This window comes from Schistocerca gregaria, unplaced genomic scaffold (assembly GCF_023897955.1).
Source record: "Schistocerca gregaria isolate iqSchGreg1 unplaced genomic scaffold, iqSchGreg1.2 ptg001665l, whole genome shotgun sequence".
In the NCBI taxonomy this organism is placed as follows: Eukaryota; Metazoa; Arthropoda; class Insecta; order Orthoptera; family Acrididae; genus Schistocerca; species Schistocerca gregaria.
In genome coordinates, this window is record NW_026062929.1 from 15001 (window position 1) to 23033 (window position 8033).

General features: G+C 53.1%; 3 non-coding genes across 3 annotated transcripts in view; all 3 read right to left on the reverse strand.

Annotated features, from left to right (window-relative positions):
• LOC126333986 (large subunit ribosomal RNA) overlaps window positions 1-1157 on the reverse strand; it is a 4222-nt gene extending 3065 nt beyond the window's left edge. The window contains exon 1 of the ribosomal RNA XR_007564490.1: window positions 1-1157. This exon is cut by the window's left edge and continues 3065 nt beyond it. This is a non-coding gene — a ribosomal RNA (large subunit ribosomal RNA).
• Window positions 1158-1345: 188 nt separating this feature from the next.
• On the reverse strand, window positions 1346-1500 carry LOC126333983 (5.8S ribosomal RNA). The gene has a single exon (XR_007564487.1). It is a non-coding gene; the product is annotated as a 5.8S ribosomal RNA (ribosomal RNA).
• A 362-nt stretch (window positions 1501-1862) lies between these two features.
• Window positions 1863-3755, reverse strand: LOC126333985 (small subunit ribosomal RNA). Its single transcript, XR_007564489.1, has one exon. It is a non-coding gene; the product is annotated as a small subunit ribosomal RNA (ribosomal RNA).
• Window positions 3756-8033: the final 4278 nt, after the last annotated feature.

The window sequence follows — 8033 nt, forward strand, 5'->3', positions numbered from 1 at the left end:
CAGGCATAGTTCACCATCTTTCGGGTCCCAACGTGTACGCTCTAGGTGCGCCTCACCTCGCAATGAGGACGAGACGCCCCGGGAGTGCGGAGGCCGCCGCCCCGTGAAGGGCGGGGAAGCCCCATCCTCCCTCGGCCCGCGCAAGGCGAGACCTTCACTTTCATTACGCCTTTAGGTTTCGTACAGCCCAATGACTCGCGCACATGTTAGACTCCTTGGTCCGTGTTTCAAGACGGGTCGTGAAATTGTCCAAAGCTGAAGCGCCGCTGACGGGAGCGATTATTCCGCCCGAGAGCATCCCGAGCCAACAGCGGCGCGGGTCCGGGGCCGGGCCAGGTAGGTCCGTCATCCGGGAAGAACCGCGCGCGCTTGCCGGGAGCCCGAGCGCCCAAAGGGGCGAATCGACTCCTCCAGATATACCGCCGAGCAGCCAGCCAGGACACCGGGGCTCTGCCCAACAGACGCGAACCGAGGCCCGCGGAAGGACAGGCTGCGCACCCGGGCCGTAGGCCGGCACCCAGCGGGTCGCGACGTCCTACTAGGGGAGAAGTGCGGCCCACCGCACACCGGAACGGCCCCACCCCGCGGCGAGTGGAAAGGCAACCGGACACGACCCCGCCGCGGATTGCTCCGCGCGGGCGGCCGGCCCCATCTGCCGAGGGCGGGGGCCAGTGGCCGGATGGGCGTGAATCTCACCCGTTCGACCTTTCGGACTTCTCACGTTTACCCCAGAACGGTTTCACGTACTTTTGAACTCTCTCTTCAAAGTTCTTTTCAACTTTCCCTCACGGTACTTGTTCGCTATCGGTCTCGTGGTCATATTTAGTCTCAGATGGAGTTTACCACCCACTTGGAGCTGCACTCTCAAGCAACCCGACTCGAAGGAGAGGTCCCGCCGACGCTCGCACCGGCCGCTACGGGCCTGGCACCCTCTACGGGCCGTGGCCTCATTCAAGTTGGACTTGGGCTCGGCGCGAGGCGTCGGGGTAGTGGACCCTCCCAAACACCACATGCCACGACAGGCGGCAGCCTGCGGGGTTCGGTGCTGGACTCTTCCCTGTTCGCTCGCCGCTACTGGGGGAATCCTTGTTAGTTTCTTTTCCTCCGCTTAGTAATATGCTTAAATTCAGCGGGTAGTCTCGCCTGCTCTGAGGTCGTTGTACGAGGTGTCGCACGCCACACCGCCAGCCGGCTGTGCACGCTACCGAGAAAGTACCGGTATGCGAACCGCCAGGCGACGGGCGCGCATCGCACGTTTAAGGAGACGCGGCCGGCCACACAGGCGACCACGACACTCCCACGTCTCCGAAGCGGGACAAACGCCGCGCGCTTCAGTATACGTAGCCGACCCTCAGCCAGACGTGGCCCGGGAACGGAATCCATGGACCGCAATGTGCGTTCGAAACGTCGATGTTCATGTGTCCTGCAGTTCACATGTCGACGCGCAATTTGCTGCGTTCTTCATCGACCCACGAGCCGAGTGATCCACCGTCCTGGGTGATCTTTTCCTTTTCAGTCTCCCACTGTCTCTTTCAAGACAGTAGCATTTGCGGGACTGAGGCGTCTGACGGCCCCTGTTCCACTATTTTTTTTGTGTCCAACGGCCTCACAGCCGATGGGCGTCGTACGGCTCCACACCGGAGCGGACAGGCACTCGGGCGAACGTCATTCAAAACCGGCGCCAGGCGCCAGGTACCGCAGGCCAGCCGCTCCAGAGCTTCAGCGCTCGTACCACACAACAACAACACTTCCGCTAGTTTTGAGAGGCACGCGTGGTTCCGCACGCGGCGCACGGCCACTGCCGTACAGGTAGCGTGTTGCGCGACACGACACGCACATCGAAAGACATGCAGTCTAGTCGGTAATGATCCTTCCGCAGGTTCACCTACGGAAACCTTGTTACGACTTTTACTTCCTCTAAATGATCAAGTTTGGTCATCTTTCCGGTAGCATCGGCAACGACAGAGTCGATGCCGCGTACCAGTCCGAAGACCTCACTAAATCATTCAATCGGTAGTAGCGACGGGCGGTGTGTACAAAGGGCAGGGACGTAATCAACGCGAGCTTATGACTCGCGCTTACTGGGAATTCCTCGTTCATGGGGAACAATTGCAAGCCCCAATCCCTAGCACGAAGGAGGTTCAGCGGGTTACCCCGACCTTTCGGCCTAGGAAGACACGCTGATTCCTTCAGTGTAGCGCGCGTGCGGCCCAGAACATCTAAGGGCATCACAGACCTGTTATTGCTCAATCTCGTGCGGCTAGAAGCCGCCTGTCCCTCTAAGAAGAAAAGTAATCGCTGACAGCACGAAGGATGTCACGCGACTAGTTAGCAGGCTAGAGTCTCGTTCGTTATCGGAATTAACCAGACAAATCGCTCCACCAACTAAGAACGGCCATGCACCACCACCCACCGAATCAAGAAAGAGCTATCAATCTGTCAATCCTTCCGGTGTCCGGGCCTGGTGAGGTTTCCCGTGTTGAGTCAAATTAAGCCGCAGGCTCCACTCCTGGTGGTGCCCTTCCGTCAATTCCTTTAAGTTTCAGCTTTGCAACCATACTTCCCCCGGAACCCAAAAGCTTTGGTTTCCCGGAGGCTGCCCGCCGAGTCATCGGAGGAACTGCGGCGGATCGCTGGCTGGCATCGTTTATGGTTAGAACTAGGGCGGTATCTGATCGCCTTCGAACCTCTAACTTTCGTTCTTGATTAATGAAAACATACTTGGCAAATGCTTTCGCTTCTGTTCGTCTTGCGACGATCCAAGAATTTCACCTCTAACGTCGCAATACGAATGCCCCCGCCTGTCCCTATTAATCATTACCTCGGGTTCCGAAAACCAACAAAATAGAACCGAGGTCCTATTCCATTATTCCATGCACACAGTATTCAGGCGGGCTTGCCTGCTTTAAGCACTCTAATTTGTTCAAAGTAAACGTGCCGGCCCACCGAGACACTCAACAAAGAGCACCCTGGTAGGATTTAAACGGGGTCCGCCTCGGGACGCGAAAGCACCCCTTCGGCTCGCCCCACCGGCAGGACGTCCCACGATACATGCCAGTTAAACACCGACGGGCGGTGAACCAACAGCGTGGGACACAAATCCAACTACGAGCTTTTTAACCGCAACAACTTTAATATACGCTATTGGAGCTGGAATTACCGCGGCTGCTGGCACCAGACTTGCCCTCCAATAGATACTCGTTAAAGGATTTAAAGTGTACTCATTCCGATTACGGGGCCTCGGATGAGTCCCGTATCGTTATTTTTCGTCACTACCTCCCCGTGCCGGGAGTGGGTAATTTGCGCGCCTGCTGCCTTCCTTGGATGTGGTAGCCGTTTCTCAGGCTCCCTCTCCGGAATCGAACCCTGATTCCCCGTTACCCGTTACAACCATGGTAGGCGCAGAACCTACCATCGACAGTTGATAAGGCAGACATTTGAAAGATGCGTCGCCGGTACGAGGACCGTGCGATCAGCCCAAAGTTATTCAGAGTCACCAAGGCAAACGGACCAGACAAGCCAATCCGATTGGTTTTGATCTAATAAAAGCGTCCCTTCCATCTCTGGTCGGGACTCTGTTTGCATGTATTAGCTCTAGAATTACCACAGTTATCCAAGTAACGTGGGTACGATCTAAGGAACCATAACTGATTTAATGAGCCATTCGCGGTTTCACCTTAATGCGGCTTGTACTGAGACATGCATGGCTTAATCTTTGAGACAAGCATATGACTACTGGCAGGATCAACCAGGGAGCTGCGTCAACTAGAGCTGAGCAGCCGGCCGCCCGGGAGTGTGTCCCGGGGGCCCGCGCGAACACGCAAGCGTCCGCTCAATTATTCTGCAAACAGGAGGAGGCCGAGCTCCCCTGCACGATACACCTCGAAACCCTCTCAGGTCCCGGCGGCGCGCAGCGCCGTCCTAGGTACTTGGTCGGTTTCGAGAGAGGCGCAATCGCCCGGAGTTAGGCGAGTAGACGGTTTTAGTGCGAACACCCTTGCTCCCAACTGAGCTTGCCGCTGCCGACAGAGGCCCGGGAGCGTGCTGTCGTGGCATTGCCGGCGGGAGACAACACGCGCCACCTATGGTGACCGGCAGCTCCAACGCCAGCGCCACACAAGGGCAAAGCCCCACTTGGGTGCAGAAGCGAACTCTCCCAGCACAGCGCACGCGCCAACACGTCCGCACAACTGCGATACAAACCACCTGCGAGAACCGCTGGGGCGACCGAGCAGCAGACGGCGTCGCGGCGCCGAGTGCCAGGCGGCGGCGCATCCTCAACGCACACAGTCCTCAATCAGACCAGCACACTGCAGATGTCCACCGCGCTTCGCACCGGGCTCGGCTGAACCAACTTTGGCCGCCAGGCGCCGCGTGCAGGGTGCGCCGCAGCGTAGCTGCGCCGCCTGCCGGGCCCGTCGGCTGGCGCTCCTGCCACTCGGCGCCCCCCACCAGCCGCCTGTTGCGCGTGCGCCCACGCAGCGCGCGGCCAACACGCCGGGCGGCCCCCCTTCACCGGCCGGGAACAGTCCCACCAAGCCACCGCCGCGTATCGCTTCATACCCACATGGGCCTAGTCACGCGTGTGGATGTGGCGGGTACCGCTGAAACAACCGGTTAATAGCTGTACCGATCGTCGCCATCACAGATTCACCTCCAGCGTGAACAACCGCTCAACAACGGATTTCCAGTTCATTTGCGTATCTTGGGCAGTAAACGTAGATGTCCACCTACATTTGCGAATTCAACAATTCTTGCATGCCAGGATGTCATGTGTCACGACACGCTACATCAGACCACATACACACTGCGACATGTGCAGAAGAGAACACGTGGAAGGTGGCCCGCGCACGTATGCGATGTACCTTCCGCGATCCACTGTCAACCGGCATCTGCGGCATGTCCCAGATATGGAACGCGGTCCACCAGGGTAGCACTTTGTGTGAGGCAATACGACAAAGTCGGAATACACGCGTCACTACATCAGACGGCTCACGCTGACCTGACCTGACCTGACTCACCGCACCACCACCCCCAGCGACCCAGGGTGACATACAATGCGTTCGTACGTTCCTCCCACACGCCTCTACGGCGTACCACAGTGCAACCTAGCTGTTATTGGGAGACGAGACAAGTAGCATCAAGCACAACATATGGAAATTGAGATTCGACACCGTTGGGCACAGCCAGCGTACGGTCACACGTATCACACTACTTCACTCTGTACGTAACGACCGATGATCGGTACAGCGTGTGGGTTACGCGTACGACATCAGCGGACAATGGACACAGACCATACCACGACGTACACTGAGGGCGTCGACATCTGAATGCAACTGAACAGCTGCGAGGCTCATTTAACACTCAAACGCCAGACCGACCAGCTTGAGAGGACAGAGACACAAAGAGGGGGACAGAGGGGGACAGAGGGGGGGGAGGGGGGGGGTCGGCGATATAGTCCTATTGCAGTACAATTGACAGTGGATAGCAGGAATATGTGGAAAGTAAGCAACACTCGCAAGACATCTACATGAGGATAACAACGACACCAGAGATTCCGAGCAGTGAACTATGTTAGGCAAAGGGACAACGTGGGTTAGGTTAAGGGACAACGTGGGTTAGGTTAAGGGACAACGTGGGTTAGGTTAAGGGACAACGTGGGTTAGGTTAAGGGACAACGTGGGTTAGGTTAAGGGACAACGTGGGTTAGGTTAAGGGACAACGTGGGTTAGGTTAAGGGACAACGTGGGTTAGGTTAAGGGACAACGTGGGTTAGGTTAAGGGACAACGTGGGTTAGGTTAAGGGACAACGTGGGTTAGGTTAAGGGACAACGTGGGTTAGGTTAAGGGACAACGTGGGTTAGGTTAAGGGACAACGTGGGTTAGGTTAAGGGACAACGTGGGTTAGGTTAAGGGACAACGTGGGTTAGGTTAAGGGACAACGTGGGTTAGGTTAAGGGACAACGTGGGTTAGGTTAAGGGACAACGTGGGTTAGGTTAAGGGACAACGTGGGTTAGGTTAAGGGACAACGTGGGTTAGGTTAAGGGACAACGTGGGTTAGGTTAAGGGACAACGTGGGTTAGGTTAAGGGACAACGTGGGTTAGGTTAAGGGACAACGTCGGTTAGGTTAAGGGACAACGTCGGTTAGGTTAAGGGACAACGTCGGTTAGGTTAAGGGACAACGTCGGTTAGGTTAAGGGACAACGTCGGTTAGGTTAAGGGACAACGTCGGTTAGGTTAAGGGACAACGTCGGTTAGGTTAAGGGACAACGTGGGTTAGGTTAAGGGACAACGTGGGTTAGGTTAAGGGACAACTTGAGTTAGGTTAAGGGACAACTTGAGTTAGGTTAAGGGACAAATTGAGTTAGGTTAAGGGACAAATTGAGTTAGGTTAAGGGACAAATTGAGTTAGGTTAAGGGACAAATTGAGTTAGGTTAAGGGACAACTTGAGTTAGGTTAAGGGACAAATTGAGTTAGGTTAAGGGACAAATTGAGTTAGGTTAAGGGACAAATTGAGTTAGGTTAAGGGACAACTTGAGTTAGGTTAAGGGACAACTTGGGTTAGGTTAAGGGACAACTTGAGTTAGGTTAAGGGACAACTTGAGTTAGGTTAAGGGACAACTTGAGTTAGGTTAAGGGACAACTTGAGTTAGGTTAAGGGACAACTTGAGTTAGGTTAAGGGACAACTTGAGTTAGGTTAAGGGACAACTTGAGTTAGGTTAAGGGACAACTTGAGTTAGGTTAAGGGACAACTTGAGTTAGGTTAAGGGACAACTTGAGTTAGGTTAAGGGACAACTTGAGTTAGGTTAAGGGACAACTTGAGTTAGGTTAAGGGACAACTTGAGTTAGGTTAAGGGACAACTTGAGTTAGGTTAAGGGACAACTTGAGTTAGGTTAAGGGACAAATTGAGTTAGGTTAAGGGACAAATTGAGTTAGGTTAAGGGACAACTTGAGTTAGGTTAAGGGACAACTTGAGTTAGGTTAAGGGACAAATTGAGTTAGGTTAAGGGACAACTTGAGTTAGGTTAAGGGACAACTTGAGTTAGGTTAAGGGACAACTTGAGTTAGGTTAAGGGACAACTTGAGTTAGGTTAAGGGACAACTTGAGTTAGGTTAAGGGACAACTTGAGTTAGGTTAAGGGACAACTTGAGTTAGGTTAAGGGACAACTTGAGTTAGGTTAAGGGACAACTTGAGTTAGGTTAAGGGACAACTTGAGTTAGGTTAAGGGACAACTTGAGTTAGGTTAAGGGACAAATTGAGTTAGGTTAAGGGACAAATTGAGTTAGGTTAAGGGACAAATTGAGTTAGGTTAAGGGACAAATTGAGTTAGGTTAAGGGACAACTTGAGTTAGGTTAAGGGACAACGTGGGTTAGGTTAAGGGACAAATTGAGTTAGGTTAAGGGACAACTTGAGTTAGGTTAAGGGACAACTTGAGTTAGGTTAAGGGACAACTTGAGTTAGGTTAAGGGACAACTTGAGTTAGGTTAAGGGACAACTTGAGTTAGGTTAAGGGACAACTTGAGTTAGGTTAAGGGACAACTTGAGTTAGGTTAAGGGACAACTTGAGTTAGGTTAAGGGACAACTTGAGTTAGGTTAAGGGACAACTTGAGTTAGGTTAAGGGACAACTTGAGTTAGGTTAAGGGACAACTTGAGTTAGGTTAAGGGACAACTTGAGTTAGGTTAAGGGACAACTTGAGTTAGGTTAAGGGACAACTTGAGTTAGGTTAAGGGACAACTTGAGTTAGGTTAAGGGACAACTTGAGTTAGGTTAAGGGACAACTTGAGTTAGGTTAAGGGACAACTTGAGTTAGGTTAAGGGACAACTTGAGTTAGGTTAAGGGACAAATTGAGTTAGGTTAAGGGACAAATTGAGTTAGGTTAAGGGACAAATTGAGTTAGGTTAAGGGACAAATTGAGTTAGGTTAAGGGACAAATTGAGTTAGGTTAAGGGACAAATTGAGTTAGGTTAAGGGACAAATTGAGTTAGGTTAAGGGACAAATTGAGTTAGGTTAAGGGACAAA